The sequence below is a fragment of the Schistocerca piceifrons genome, chromosome 9 (genome assembly GCF_021461385.2).
Source record: "Schistocerca piceifrons isolate TAMUIC-IGC-003096 chromosome 9, iqSchPice1.1, whole genome shotgun sequence".
Lineage (NCBI taxonomy): Eukaryota > Metazoa > Arthropoda > Insecta > Orthoptera > Acrididae > Schistocerca > Schistocerca piceifrons.
Window position 1 is genome coordinate 166,139,025 of NC_060146.1, and position 16,740 is coordinate 166,155,764.

General features: G+C 41.1%; 1 non-coding gene across 1 annotated transcript; it reads left to right on the top strand.

Annotated features, from left to right (window-relative positions):
* The first annotated feature begins 11,537 nt into the window (after positions 1 to 11,537).
* Positions 11,538 to 11,610, top strand: Trnaa-agc. Its single transcript has one exon. It is a non-coding gene; the product is annotated as a tRNA-Ala (tRNA).
* The last annotated feature ends 5,130 nt before the right edge of the window (positions 11,611 to 16,740 follow it).

The window sequence follows — 16,740 nt, forward strand, 5'->3', positions numbered from 1 at the left end:
AGCGACTCGATTTAGCCATCAATAACACAAAGTTACAATGGACATAGAATTGAATAAAAGGATGAAGAAATGCATATCTATAAGTAGAGAAAGCTCGAACCGTCACGGCTGTGTCCACTACATTTTTGCTTCAAAGGCTCTAAGCACTAGACCTATGGGACTTAGCACATAAGCCGGCCGGTGTGGCCGATCGGTTCTAGGCGCTTCAGTCTGGAACCGCGTGATCTCTACGGTCGCAGGTTCGAATCCTGCCTCGGGCATGGATGTGTGTGATGTCCTTAGGTTAGTTAGGTTTAAGTAGTTATAAGTTCTAGAGGACTGATGACCCATTGTGCTCAGAGCGATGTGAACCATTTGAACTTACCATCTAAGGTCCTCAGTCCCCTAGACTTAAAACTACTTAAACCTAACTAACCTAAGGACATCACACACGTCCATGCCCGAGGCAGGATTCGAACCTGCGACCGTAGAAGCAGCACGGTTCGGGACTGAAGCGCCTAGAACCGCTCGCTCACAGCGGCCGGCTACATTTTTGCAACAAACGGTTAAAATTGCGTTGATTTACAGTTCACACCATTCCTGAAATATCTACAGAAGCAAGACAAACATACAGGTTGTGCCCTGTACTCTTAAGGAACTTAACAATCGCGTATAAAAGCAATTGTCTTTGGTAAATAGAAGAGAAGTACCTTCAGAAGGGCCAACCGTTCACAATCAAATTTGGGACACGTATAATGTGGTTGGCATCAGCTTCCGACCATTACACTCACATGCCCGCGAAGGGTAAACTTTGATGCGATGTAGATGATGAAGAAAAGAGGCGTGATTGAATCGAAATCGAATGATAGTAGAAATCATGGATCGATCCAAGTGTCTCCCCATAGATCTTGGCTGTGAAGGAATCTGAAGTTGGAGCACTGCGTAATAACGTCTTTCGTTTGTTGTGAAGCGTTCCACATCTCTTGCCATTGTTGGTTTGCGTGACCCTTGACCTCACGTAAATTAGTCTGTGTAAGGTAATTTCAGGTCCAGGATGGTGCCTAAAGATGCAGCTTGCTTGGCTAATGTTTCAACTTCCGCATTATAGATACCTGTGTCGGTAGGCATCCAGAGCAAATGGATTGTCGCACCATCGGTGTGCTGCGAATATATTCCGAAACCACATCGAAATATAGCGGTTAGTTGTTTTGTTCCATCTCCGGCGTTGAAGATTTCGAAAAACGCTTTGAGAGTCAGACATAATTAATATCTTGGGGAGGGAATTGGAAGAGACAAACTTAAGATCTATCAAGAGTGCCACTGACTCTGCTGTAAATGCAGCGCTTGGGGGCAGCTTGAAGGTTTGCCGGATCTGAAACTAAGGTCAGAGAAATGCACATCCAATGTACTCTGCCTGGGAATTTTGGATCCATCGGTATATATACAGAGAAAACCAGGCCGCTCAGCTGCAAGGAGATGACTGAATCCTCTATTGACATTAAAACTTTCCAAACAGTTTATATTAAAATAATAGGCTGGAATATGGCAGCTGAGTGTATGAAGATCGTAGTGTAAAAGAGGCAAATACGATGAACATCTTACAGAACGTATGAGAGGTGAACAAGTATCAAAGCTGGTACAAACGGCCGGAACTTTATTCCTTCTGTAAGAGGCAGTCCATAATCGGTAAATGCAGTCTCTATTTTGGTAGACAGAACTGTCAATAAAGGTCATGCCTTGAATGTAGAATTTATCCGATAACTTTTGGTGTCTAGTGCTCAAGGACATCTCCCTTGCTTCCATTAAATAGTGTTGGTGGACGTCTATAGCACGGCTGCAAGGCAGGTGCGGATGGCTCTGTATTGAAATTTGGCGAGATAAACCTTTGGCGCTTACAGCCATAGTCTAGCCGAGATCGAATAAACCGCCGGTACATTGTGAGTCACGGTTGCAAAATAGTAAGGCGAATTCTTTACAGACGAATGGAAAACCTTGTAGAAGCCAACTTCGGGGAAGATCAGTTTGCATTCCGTAGAAATGCTGGAACACGCGAGGCAATACTGATCCTACGTCTTATCTTAGGCCGGTGAGGTGGCCGAGCGGCTCTAGGCGCTACAGTCTGGAACCGCGCGACCGCTACGGTCACAGGTTTGAATCCTGCCTCGGGCATGGATGTGTGTGATGCCCTTAGGTTAGTTAGGTTTAAGTAGTTCTAAGTTCTAGGGGACTGATGACCTCAGAAGTTAAGTCCCATAGTGCTCAGAGCCATTTGAACCAATTTATTTATCTTAGAATATAGGTTAGACTTAGAGAAAGCTTTTGACAATGTCGACTGGAATAAGCTCTTTCAAATTCTAAAGGTGGCAGGGGAGAAATGCAGGGAGCGAAAGGCTGTTTATAATTTGTACAGAAACCAGATAGCAGTTAATAATAGTCGAGGGGCTCGAAAGGGAAGCGGTGGTTGAGAATAGAGAGAGACAGGATTGTAGCCTATCCCCAATGTTATTCAATCTGTACATTGAGTCAGCAGTAAAGGAAACAATAGAGATTTTGGAGTAGGAATTAAAATCCATGGAGAAGAAATAAAAACTTTGAGGTTTGCCGAAGACACTGTAATTCTGTCAGAGGCAGCAAAGGACCTGGAAGAGCAGTTGAATGGAATGGATATAAGATGAACATCAACCACAGCAAAAAAAGGATAATGGAATGTAGTCGAATTAAATCCGAGGGAATCAGGTTAGGAAACGAGACACATAAAGCTGTTGATGTCTTTCGCTATTTGGAAAGCAAAATAACTGATGACTGTCGAAGTAGGGACTTTGATAATTTTTGTTATTCAGTTAACTGGTTTAAATGTAATTTTTTATTTCTGTTCCTTTGTCACATCATTTTAAACATGTTATCAAGTACTTGTATGGTGGCCATGTATGGAAGTGAAACGTGGACGATAAATAGTTTGGACAAGAAGAGAATAGAAGCTTTCGAAATGTTGCGCTACAGAAAAATGCTGAAGATTAGATGGGTAGATCACATAACTAATGAGGAGCTACTGAATAGAGTTAGGGAGAAGAGAAATTTGGGGCACAACTTGACTAGAAGAAGGGATCGGTTGGTAGGACCTCTGAGGCATCAAGGGATCACCAATTTAGTATTGGAGGGCAGGGTGGAGAGTAAAAATCGTAGAGGGAGACCAAGAGATGAATATACTACGCAGATTGAGAAAGATGTAGGCACAGGGAGATGAAGAAGCTTGCACAGGATAGAGTAGCATGGAGAACTGCATCAAACCAGTCACTGGACTGAAGACCACAACAACAACATCAACTTCTTCATTTGCTCTCATTTTGCTTCTCGTCATTCTTTTTCTGCTTGAAATCTTTGTTCATGTATTTTCAATTCATTTTAGGTATTAATTTCGATTTCAAAATGGTTCAAATGGCTCTGAGCACTATGGGACTTAACATCTGTGGTCATCAGTCCCCTAGAACTTAGAACTACTTAAACCTAACTAACCTAAGGACATCACATACATCCATGCCCGAGGCAGGATTCGAACCTGCGACCGTAGCAGTCGCGCGGTTCCGGACTGCGCGCCTAGAACCGCTGGACCACCGCGGCCGGCAATTTCGATTTAATTTGTTTCTTTTTATCATTCTACTTTTAGTTTCTGTTCACGTTATTGCATTCACTATTTCTCTTTCCAATTTTGCTTCAGTTACGTTTTACTTATAATCACTTCTCACGTTTAAATTTTCATCTGTGTTTCTCCATGGTACAATAGGAATTTAGGCCATTTTTTAAATGTTTGTACAGATTACCATAAAAATGCACATCTTCTAACGAAAAATACGTTTTTGACACCACTGCAAAGCCAATGTAAATAGATAATTTCTGTTGTTTCGTAATAGATAAATATAATTAAATACACATTTACAGTGCGTTAGCCCCCAGTTGTTCAGGGTTCTGTCACAATTCATTCAAAACTAGTAGTCTTGATGAAATGTAATAGAAGCCCGAACAACAGAGGACGGACGTACTAGGACATGTATTGAGACTATGGAATACTGCATTCATCATAGACAGGCACAAGCCGAAATCTAGATTTGCTTTAATAAAAACTGAAAAAAAGGACGACTGATTGCTGTGTTCCATCATTTTGACAGTCATATCACAGTCGTTGAGTGCGTCCATATTCATAATGGAAGGTTACTTGATAATTATATAGTGTTAGGGGACCTGACAGTTTTATCGAGACATAGGCCTGGTGCGTATCTTGTTGTTAAACAAAAATTCTGTAATACTGAATATGCGTGCAATTTATTACAGTCCCACGATGTTAGGACCGACGTATTTTTTACGTTCATCGTCCTGAAAAAAGGCTAGCTATTTGTAAACAAAATCAATAAAAATTTTATCTAAAATCCATATTTACGTGTGTCGTCTTAAAAATCGGAAAATTGTAGGTATTTGCGGAATACTGGGGGAAAATTGATCAAATTTGTTTAAAGACTATTAACAGCGTCATATGTTGGTGCTGTTAGTTATTAACCATTTAAAGCTATGTGTTTTATGTGTATTCCCTAAAAATCGATAATATAGCAGCGAAATCCATATTTATGTCTGTTGCCTTAAAAGGTCGTTAAAATTAGTCATGAAACATATATTTATGCGTATCTTCTTAAAAATTGGGGATGAAATAGCAACAAAACCCTAGTTACATATATTTTCTTAAAAAGTGCGGGGAAATCAGCAATGAGCAATGAAATGGGCGTCTTGTTAAAAATTAGTAAAAATTAGCCCCAAAACCGTAAATAGCGTCGTACGTTGCAGAAAATAGCGTGGGTGCCGAACCTGCTCCAGTGAGGTTCAAATTAAGAATGTTAAACAGCAGTGGAGGCAGTGGTGATGGTGGGAAACGACCAATAGCAGCATGGTGGGGGCGTAGATGCATTTTTAATAATAAATTACCATTATTGAAGATGACAGGATTTACTTTGAGCTACAAGCATTGGACGCCTGAGTAAACATAAATCTAGGCCGTTATATTGTCCACAAATTATGGTAATCATCGCAGTTATTGCTCATTAATTATGTCCTAAATAAACAAAACATGAACCCAAATGAATAGTTTGTTTACATAAGGGTCATTAAATTACGCTAACGCGAGCGGCTGGTTTGTTTAATCAAAGAGAACAATGAGACTTAGCTCTAGTATGTCCATACTCCCCTTACTCGTGCACACGAAAGTCTGCCATATTCTTGCGACTGAAACACTGACACATGCAGAAATTCTGTTACTTGCCTTTTATGTAAGAACTACAATCTGTCAGCTGAATAATGTCTCCTACGTCACCCACATTCTGTTCATTTGCACGTTGAGATGTAATGTGACTAGCACTGCAGCAGTCTAACGCAGGTTAGTCGAAACACAAGTAAACGCTCTCGAATCTGGTGCTCTGTGATTAGGAAATCGTCTACCGTATTCTCTACAAGCATCAGCTGCGTCTCCATTGCGTAACTCGTACACGAATACCATATCGGCATATTCAACAATTCTAAATGCATGTAGTGTTGGCCAATAAATTACAATCACAGTTCATAAATTGAATAATGCAACAGAAGCACAACTTCACAGAGAGATACGGCGCCGAGATTAGGGAGCGCGGCCACCAGGTGGCAACAGCGGCGGAAGCGCGGCTTTCGTTTGCAACTACTCATTCCACGAAAGACAAATCCGCACAAACTCGCGACAACTGGAATACCAACACGCAAAATAAAAACTTATCTTGGTAACCAGCTCTGTCAACGAAAATTAGGCACATGTATGATATTTTATCTGAAAAAAATGGTTCAAATGGCTCTGAGCACTATGGGACTCAACTGCTGAGGTCATTAGTCCCCTAGAACTTAGAACTAGTTAAACCTAACTAACCTAAGGACATCACAAACATCCATGCCCGAGGCAGGATTCGAACCTGCGACCGTAGCGGTCTTGTGGTTCCAGACTGCAGCGCCTTTAACCGCACGGCCACTTCGGCCGGCTGATATTTTATCTGAATTGGATTACATTAGCACCTTCCAAAACATGTGCAATTCGTAGTGAATCACTACATATGCATATCACTGCTATTAGCTATATGGATCAAATATTCGAGAAATGGAAATAAAGAAACTGATTTGATATGAACATTTCCAAAAACATAACGATTGGATATTTACGGCTGAAACTGAAAATAATATATACAGACTGCGAAAAATAATCAGAAAGTATTATAAGAAAATTTACTAATTTGAAAACTACGACAATCACTGTTATTGGTAAAAAAGGCTTTCAACGGTAAGAAGTTCAATTAATAGAAAACAGAACCTTAAATATTTGGAAGCTGTATTACTCAATTTGCAAACAAATCAGACATAGAGAATAACATAAAGTATGTTAAATATAATATTGAAGAGAAATTTTCGCATATGAATAAGATAAGGTATACACAGCAGATTTCACAGTGTCACGTCAAAAGCGGTTCTTCTGCCTATATAAAAGTGAATGACACATTTCGCACAATTATCATAAAAACAGGAAAAATACAGATGAGATTTTTACGTTCCGTACGTCGCATAATTTTGAGGGACAGACTATGGAGTGAAAATATAAGAAAACAATAGCTTGAAGTCAAAACGTCGTAGATATTTGGCGCCACCCTGTTATTAGGACGCTACAGGATAGATGATCACAAAGAAAGCTAAGTTTAGAAAGATATTTGCTATCGTCAGTAGGGTGGATAGATGGTATAATATGAGCAAGAGACAGAGGACTTTCATCTATTTTATAGTTTTCTTAATCTCTGATTCGTCCACCTGATTCGTGCGAAGAATTCGGATTTGTCTTTCGTGGAATGAGTAGTTGCAAACGAAAGCCGCGCTTCCGCCGCTGTTGCCATCTGGTGGCCGCGCCCCCTAATCTCGGCGCCGTATCTCCCCGCACGAGCGACAGATGTCACTGGCGAAGCGGAGTTAATTAAATTCTGCCTGCCGCGATACAAGTGGGCGAGATTGCCAGCCTTCTGCTCGCCCCTTCGGTTCGCCTCCCGCACTTCGGAAAGAAATCCGCCTTCCAATACCTCCGCTTCCCTCCCATATTCCAAACAACGCAGTTCAGATAGTTTTGCACTACTCTCTCAGTAGTGCAAATATGTTCCGCAAACTCTTCTTCGTTGTCTCCCTACAGCAGCTTTTGACATCTCATTCTATGACAATCCATTTCGTTGAGTTCAATTTTTGTCCTTCGATTGTTTATGTTCCAGAGCACTTTGTAGAGTACGCGCACAATAACGTGGCCGATATATGCACGATCGGCAGGGCACCCGTGGAGGGAGTGGTAGTGGTGTGGGATGCTAGCAGGTACTGTTAAGGAAAATGCTAAGCGCTGGAGGGGAAGTGTCACTCTAAACTGAAGCCCACTCTCATATTTTTTGTAAATGTTAAGTGAAGTCCTTCCACATCCACATTTGTAAGGTGATCATTCAAAAAGATCACCTGTCACCTCTGCTTTGGTTAGCATTTCAAAAGAATTCTGCTGAAAATGCAACATATGGCTCAAATGGCTCTGAGCACTATGGGACTCAACTGCTGAGCTCATTAGTCCCCTAGAACTTAGAACTAGGTAAACCTAACTAACCTTAGGACATCACAAACATCCATGCCCGAGGCAGGATTCGAACTTGCGACCGTAGCGGTCTTGCGGTTCCAGACTGCAGCGCCTTTAACCGCACGGCCACTTCGGCCGGTAAAATGCAACAAAACAGCGATTTATTTTCACCTGGCTTGTTAATCATTTGTAACTTTCAGAGAAGCGTCATGAGTGGCAAATTTTGAGTAAAACCTACAGTTCTTCATTGCTATGTTAAAATTTGCTTCTTTTGCCAAAATACAGCAGAGCTTACACAATGTCATCTCATTAACATGTTGTGTAGACGCAACTGTGAGAGAATTCTGAAACAGCGGTTTATTAAGCGATGAACTAAGGAAAAATAAGGTCAATAGCTTAAAAAAACTACATACTCAGTACAAAAATAAACGTGCAACGACTCCACGTATGTTGTTCCAACATCCACAGCATTTTCCATTTCCCAGCTATCGATAATCCGTAAAAATTTCATTCTTTCATCGAAAAACTCTGTAGCTAGTGGAATAACAACCGTATGTCAAACTGTTTTCCTCTTTGTGTGTTATGATTTGCCCAAGTCTCAGTACGATATCACCACCCGTTTATGAAATACGAGGAATATTGTGAATATTTCGTTCTGTCATTATCACTGGCGCGCGCAATCACAAATGAGTGTGCTACATCAGATCAATTTTCTCAAGATTGGTGACATCTAGAGACCTCCACCCAAACCTAAAGAAAACTTCAGCACGTTAGCTAAATTTAATTTGCAGCAACATGTTATGTAATATGCACCAAACACGAAATCACAGTGATCCCTATTTTTCAATACAAACTTTTTCGCATTTCGCTCATTGCCTTCTTAAATGCAAATATCACAATAACTATGACCATTAACTAAATGATGAGCATGTAAATACGAAGCTCACATATTACGCTATAAGTAACACAAAAATGAATTTTTTTACGGAATAGTTTCTGTACAATTGTTTGAGAATGAATGCAAGGCATGCACCTGAATTCTTTTATCTCAGTTCATTGCTGACCGGCCGAATGTGGGCAATGTTAGCCTCCCCTTCTGAACAAATGAATATTTTTCGCCCAGCGCTTTCGACAAAAATTGGTCACTGCACATCAGTCACCTGTTTCCTGCACAAACTCTACAACTCCCGTCCACTACCTACGCTACTTACCTTCTTCTCTCTTGGGGGAAGGTAAAGGTATTCTCGCGTGGGACACGGCAGATAATGGCGATGTGTACGTAGATGGGAAACGTAGCTTCACGCGACATAACTCCCACATCACATGCGATGTGCCAGTGTTGTTCTGTCTGTAGTACACATGAATAAAAACTTCAGTGTCCATAAACATTTTATAAGGCAAAAAGGACCGTTCTTTGTCCAGTGTGTAAGCACTGCAGCACGCTCCATGGAGAACTGCCAGATGTCTCTGGTTCGGTAACCGTACAGTTTGTTTACGGAAAAGCATGGGTGTAAAATTGCTACACCATTTTTGCTAAAACGCATATTTCCTCCCTTATCCATGTGCTAGTAATGTTGTTCTGTCAGTAATACACATGAATAAAAACTTCAATATCCATAAACATTTTATAAGGCTAGACCGTTCTGTGTCCAGTAAGTAAGCACATCAGCCTATGAAACTTCGCAAAATCGAACAAAGTCATTCCTGAGACTGAGGACAGTTACATTTACACAGCATAAACTACTGCACAAAATACTTCTACAAATTTGACAGTGACGTCGTTCAACATTTTAGAAAATCTGAAGGTGAAAAAAAATGGATACAGCAAGCCATTAAACCACTATACACTGTGGCGTAACGCAATATCTCTGCCAACAACGCTACACTGATCTTCTAGTACAACCAACTTTGTGTCACATGAGAGACAGACAGTTTTGAACTGTGTAGTACTGAGAGTGCAGTGGTGAAACAAATTCGTGGTGGGAGAGGTTCTTTTCCACACAAGACGCAATGCCAGTTACAACTGAGAAGTGAGATTTGCAACATCATTTGTTCATCTACGATAGTTTCGTTGGAAGTGGTTGAGTCTGTTACAGCTTTGCACCAGATGTTTCACGTACAGTTCAAGTTCTGTCGACAGAAAGTTGTTCTGGGGCGTAATGCTGTCCTCAGATGGGTAGAACACTCCAGATCAACTGGGAACATAATAGATGAGTGAACGTCCACTAATTGTGTGAGAGATTTTATTTGAAACTTGGGCATCCTCCCCCATTCGTGAGATTTGGTGAGATGTGGTGTACCCCCCTCCTAGGTGACGTTTACCCCATATTCGGGTAAAAATACTTAAAAGTGAACTTTTTTGTTTTAAACATTCATTAAAATGCTTTAATAAGACTGCAGTTCAATTATAAAGTTATTAAATAATGTTTCTAACACGTAATTAAAAACACTTTATTTTAAACATGTCAACCCTGTGTAGTTCAAAATGATTCAAATGGCTCTGAGCACTATGGGACTTAACATCTGAGGTCATCGTCCCCTACAACTTAGAACTACTTAAACCTAACTAATCTAAGGACATCACACACATCCATGCCCGAGGCAGGATTCGAACCTGTGACCATAGCGGTCGCGCAGTTCCAGACTGCCCTGTGTAGTACTTGAACAGACAGAGAGGTTCCATGGAAATATCAATAACTGTTTTGATGGATTCCTAAAAAACTGACCCTTTATTGCTGTATTATATATATATATATATATATATATATATATATATATATATATATATAAAGTGTCATTGAACTTTCACTTACTTTTCAGATTGAAGACAACATTTTTTGTATCTTTCTCTGAACCTTATCATCACGTAGCTTTTCAGTCTCTTGATTTGTATGATTGCTAAGATAATTATTGTCGGTGAACTTCACAAAGTAACAAAAAGCGACAAATTCAATACGGCGTCTCGCATACTGTGCTTGTGATATAGGAAGTATTCTTGCCTCTTCCTAGTTCAGTCTTTCGTAGTACTTTCCCGAAGTATCAAAGAACTTATTTTGTATTCCACACGAGGCAGTGGCTCCTAAAAGTGAAATAACGGTAACTGACGTCCCAAAACTCGCACGGGTCCACATCACCATTAGTTAAATCAGTCCATATGAGAATGGCTAAAAGCAAAGCTGTCATCAAGACAAACGGTGATTTGACACCACAGTTTGATACAGGCACTGGTACTAACCATATTATATTGTCAGATTTCTTTGATATATTTTTGATAAAATCTAGGGTCACACTCCAACTTTCATAAAATTAACACAGTACAGAGTCGAAGATTTTAGAAAACGTCTTTTAGTACAAGATATCTGACTAAGGTCTTCTGCAGTAATACGGCCATATGGCCGTATTGTAGGCTAGTAGGTAGTATGCATGACTCCTACGACCTTTTAAGTAACTTACCCCAGTTGAACACGTTTGTATCTACTATAATAATCGAAGCAGACGAAGTGACTTAAAATTTGTGCTGCTGTCTGGACTCGAACCCGGCTTCTTGCTTGCTAGGCAGAAAAGCTAATCATTTTTTTTTAATTGTTCTCATTTTGTTCGATTTTGTTCGTTGCATTTTGTTCGGTGCGGATGTCCCAGGACACACGTTCAAGTTTACTTTTGAGGCATTGACTCAGTTTTTTTTTTTTTTTTTTTATTACAGAGGGCAGCTAGCCCTCTGACCGAACACGCTGAGCAACCGTGTCGGCGCCATTACACCACGGCAGTACGATGGTTAACATTGCTGCACGAAGTACCTAAGCTGAGTGCGCTCCGCAACACAAACTTCGATTCATTTTTCCCTTTCATATTGAAGTTTGTGTTGGGGAGGGCACTCAGCTTAGGTACTTCGTGCAGCAATGTCAACCATCGTACTGCGGTGGTGTAATGGTTAGCATTTCTGCCTAGCAAGCAAGAAGGTCAGGGTTCGAGTCCCCGCCGCAGTACAAATTTCAACTCATTTCGTCTGCTTCCATCATTATTGTAGATAGTAAAAAAATGTCTCGGGGAAACATTTAATTATAAGACGTTTGTAAGTCTCTAACATCCATCTGTACGACTTATGATCTCGTCAGTGCTTCATATGCCCAGTTAGGCTGGTTGCGCTCCAACAAGTCAAGTGGCTATAGTGCAGGTACACGCTATCTACAAGGTGAACGTTAATAAAATCGACGCACTGCAGGGACGCATTCCTGATTGGAAGTGGAGGGAAAACGGTCCTATGAACATGTGTCTAAGATACATCATTGCCCCCCCTTTTTTTTTTTTTTTTTTTTTTTTTTTTTAATTCCACCGAGTTTCTAACTCGGATCGCTGGATTCAGAGTCCAAAGCGCTAACCGTTACAACAGTTTTTTTTTTATTTTTTACCTTAAGTATATGAACCTATTATGCATCCATCTGTTTTTTTCCCTAGACCTCTTCCACTTCAGGCGTTGGACCCTATCACCCATACCACCCACAAAATCCTATCTAACCTAAAAATAAAAAAATAAAAGCAAAGCTAGTGCCACCGCCACCTTCACCCTAACCTACTTTTTTTAATAATATATAAAGAAACTGAATAAATCTTCTTTCCATGACAAACTGTCCAATACAGATGAACAGAAGAACACGAAATCAATCAAGCAGTTCTGATTTGCTTGATGTTACGTCTTCTGGCAAAATTAGTTTTCCTGAGGCACTTGGACTAGCCGTACTATAAAAATAAGTAAATAAATAAATAAATGCTTAATTATAATGAAGAAAACTTAGTATCGACCCGCTGTAGTGTTGTGCACCAACGAAAAGCTACCGCTTCATAATGGCAAAGTGTGAAGTAACAAATTTTGAAACAAAGCTTTGTATTTCCGACTCTTTTTAAGGTTGTGGTGCTCTTCCATTATATACTGTATGTACTCGTCTATACTCGCATGTGTATTCGTAACTGCAAAATATACAAACTGGCCGATAATCCAAGCGTAGCTATTGTGCTTTGTTGCAGGAGAGAAATGCCAGTCTGGTTGAAGCACATCTTTAAGTGTTATAGCAGAGTCTGTAGTTCTAGTAATTATTGCGAGTTCTTTCTAGTCCAGTTCCATATGTGGTATTGGTCTCGGCAGATGAGAATGTGTGCCAAGGTATCTACAGTGTGGCAATGATCGCAGTATGGACTCTGCTTCATTTTTATATTGTGCAGCTTTTCACCTGTGGTGACCTTCTCGTTTACAATGTCATACCATGTGGACACTACTTTGGAGTGGAGGATGGGATTGTTAATATTTTTCCAGACTTTACTCGACCGCTGTATATTTCGCTCCCATTGGGTTTTGCTACGGTGTCTCGTGAGGTGGTAATAGATCCTTCTGGTGTTAAGCAGCTGTGAAGTATTTCCAGGTTTTGCCTCAGTAGATGGCGCTGACGAATGATAGCCCCCGTGACCATGTATGCTGTGTGACTGACGCAGCATACTGTAAGGGATAATGTTTGCGTACGGGCAAGCAGATGGAAACGGCGGGAGGCAGCACGGCTGTACCAAAACAAGTACCCTCTCAGACACCAACCACATCACACAGCATTTCAACCCCTTTTGGGCGTTTCTGTGATCGTGGGTCCTTTCAGATAGGCGAACGTGCAGGAAGGTGGCAAACTATGCATACCCCAGATCTGGAGGACCTCTTTCTACAGGATATTGAGACGAATTCTAGTACAAACTCCAGGCAAGTGGCCCACAGACACGGGGTAACGCAAATTACTATTATGTGTATCCTGCATGAAACTGTTTCTACCCTATCAACTGCAACGAGTGCAAGGATTAATACTGTAAGTAGGCTATTTAGGTTTTCTTATTGGTAATGCCACGTAGCGCTCTGTATGAAAAATCACTGGCTGTGCTGTGTGCAGTCTGTGGCTAGTTTGCATTGTTGTCTGCCATTGTAATGTTGGGCAGATGGATGTGAACAGCGCGTACCGTTGAGCAGTTGGAGGTGAGCCGCCAGCAGTGGTGGATGTGGGGAGAGAAATGGCGGAGTTTTGAAATTTGTAAGACTGGATGTCATTAACTGCTATACACAGGGTGTTACAAAAAAGTACGGCCAAACTTTCAGGAAACATTCCTCACACACAAAGAAAGAAAATATGTTATGTGGACATGTGTCCGGAAACGCTTACTTTCCATGTTAGAGCTCATTTTATTACTTCTCTTCAAATCGCATTAGTCATGAAATGGAAACACACAGCAACAGAACGTACCAGCCTGACTTCAAACACTTTGTTACAGGAAATGTTCAAAATGTCCTCTGTTAGCGAGGATACATGCATCCACCCTCCGTCGCATGGAATTCCTGATGCGCTGATGCAGCCCTGGAGAATGGCGTATTGTATCACAGCCGTCCACAATACGAGCACGAAGAGTCTCTACATTTGGTACCGGGGTTGCGTAGACAAGAGCTTTCAAATGCCCCCATAAATGAAAGTCAAGAGGGTTGAGGTCAGGAGAGCGTGGAGGCCATGGAATTGGTCCGTCTCTAGCAATCCATCGGTCACCGAATCTGTTGTTGAGAAGCGTACGAACACTTCGACTGAAATGTGCAGGAGCTCCATCGTGCATGAACCACATGTTGTGTCGTACTTGTAAAGGCACATGTTCTAGCACCACAGGTAGAGTATCCCGTATGAAATCATGATAATGTACTCCATTGTGCGTAGGTGGAAGAACATGGGGCCCAATCAAGACATCACCAACAATGCCTGCCCAAACGTTCACAGAAAATCTGTGTTGATGGCGTGATTGCAAAACTGCGTGCGGATTCTCGTCAGCCCACACATGTTGACTGTGAAAATTTACAATTTGATCACGTTGGAGTACATACTGACGAAACTAAAATGAGCTCTAACATGGAAATTAAGCGTTTCCGGACACATGTCCACATAACATCTTTTCTTTATTTGTGTGTGAGGAATGTTTCCTGAAAGTTTGGCCGTACCTTTCTGTAACACCCTGTATATTATGACTTTTGAACACTAGTAAGGTAAATACATTGTTTGTTCTCTATCAAAATCTTTCATTTGCTAACTATGCCTATTAGTAGTTAGTACCATCAGTAGTTTGAATCTTTTATTTAGCTGGCAGTAGTGGCGCTCGCTGTATTGCAGTAGTTCGAGTAACGAAGATTTTTGGTGAGGTAAGTGATTTGTGAAAGGTATAGGTTAATGTTAGTCAGGGCCATTCTTTTGTAGGGATTTTTGAAAGTCAGATTACGTTGCGCTAAAAATATTGTGTGTCATTTTAGTGTTGATCAGAATAGGTAAAGAGTGAAATGCGAAATGTCTGAGTACGTTCAGTTCTGCTCAGCTGTTTGAAAATCAAATAATGTAAGAGGTGTATCTGCATAATAATTCGTTAATTTTTCTAAGGGGACGTTTCAATACCAGTGGATTTCCCTCTGCGGGAAGAGTTTTTTCGGTGGGTTTTGCACCAGACCACGCAATTATGGGATTCATGTCATCAGTCCTCTTTGCTGACGAAGCAGCCTTTACCAAAACTGGCATCATCAATCGGCATAATCGTCATCTGTAGGCTGCACACAATCCTCAGAGAAATGTTTGTGGTGTCTCATCAACATCGGTTCAGCATCAATGCGTACGGAGGGAGGAAAGTACGTGGGCTGCTTTCGTAATACGGCGGGTTATGTGGTTTCTTTTGTATCCCGCCCGGAAGGCGGCGCGTGAGTCTGCTCCTGTAACCTGAAGGGTAGGCCGAATGTAGGAAGTGAGTATGTAATGGTTCTTTATTTACGTGACCATTACGGCACGCTAACCCCAGTTCTCGATACCAGTAATATCGTACTACTTTTCTGCGAAGTAACAGACATATTTTTGTGACAATATTCACATTTGGTTTTATTAATGTATAGGTACTCCGATGTATCGATATATTACAATGATATGGTTCTTGTGTGTATTCATTTCTGTGAGACTCTCATAATCTTTGACTTACTTGTAACCGTTTTAGCGCGAATGCGCACAGAGCAGTCTTTGTTTCACTTTGCAGAAGTTAAGTTGTGATTTCGCTTTGTAAAAGAACAGTCAAGTCTTGTGTTTGGTTAAAGTGGAAATTAAATATATGAAGATTGATACAAAACTGTTTTCTTGATGATGTGACAATTAAGAAGAAGTATATGTGAATTTACAATAAGTTTAATAAAAATGTGGATCGTGAACACCAAGTCAAAAATTATTTCTACCATGCCATTGTTCTGATCTGGGATTGTTTGATCATTAAGAATTTCCTGAAAAACGCATTTGTTAGGTCTTCAAATATTGCTAAAATACAGATCTGGACCTTCTAGCAGTCAAAGTTCAATCACCCTAGAATCAACAAGATGAGCCATAACAACTTCGACGAAATCTACGTGGGAATCCATTCAAGATAATGACTTTTTTACAGTGACTTCATTATTTCCATTATGACGATACCATCCGCAGTCAATAACTTTGTTGTTGCCCGATAAAGCGAACATATGCTGCGTGAGCAACATTATTAATCTGATTTCTAACCTACTTTGCAAGTGGTGGTATTGTTAGAAGTAGGAGCAGGAAAAGGTGAAATGCTTCGGTACTGCTGGTAGATTTTACAAGTTTGCTATAGTCAGAATTAGGATTACATTAGGCTTGCTTAGCTTTTGCTGCTGTGAGCACGTAGGTGCGAAGCCGTAAGGTATCAACGCTGACAGCTACTATTAGTGGACAAACTATCATTGAAGTAACTCAAGTAACTAAGTCTGTAATGGCGAGCCCCGTATGAAGTAGAAGCTAAGTTGGCTTGGTCGTCGGCTCGGAATCAAATGGGCCCAGTCTGGAGCGGCGCTCGTAGAGCTGCACAGCGCCTGCTAGAGGGCGCTGTCGTCGGTGTCGGTGTCGTAGTGCCAACCTAAGAAATTGAACCAACGCCGTGGCATCGTACCTATCGATACCACAGTTTCTGCATGATGGAGCAACACCCCACTTCCACATTACAGTTTGTCGACACCTCAACATCTTCCCCGGATGCTGGATAAGACACGGAGGCGGTGTAGCATGGCCTGCTAGGCCACCGGA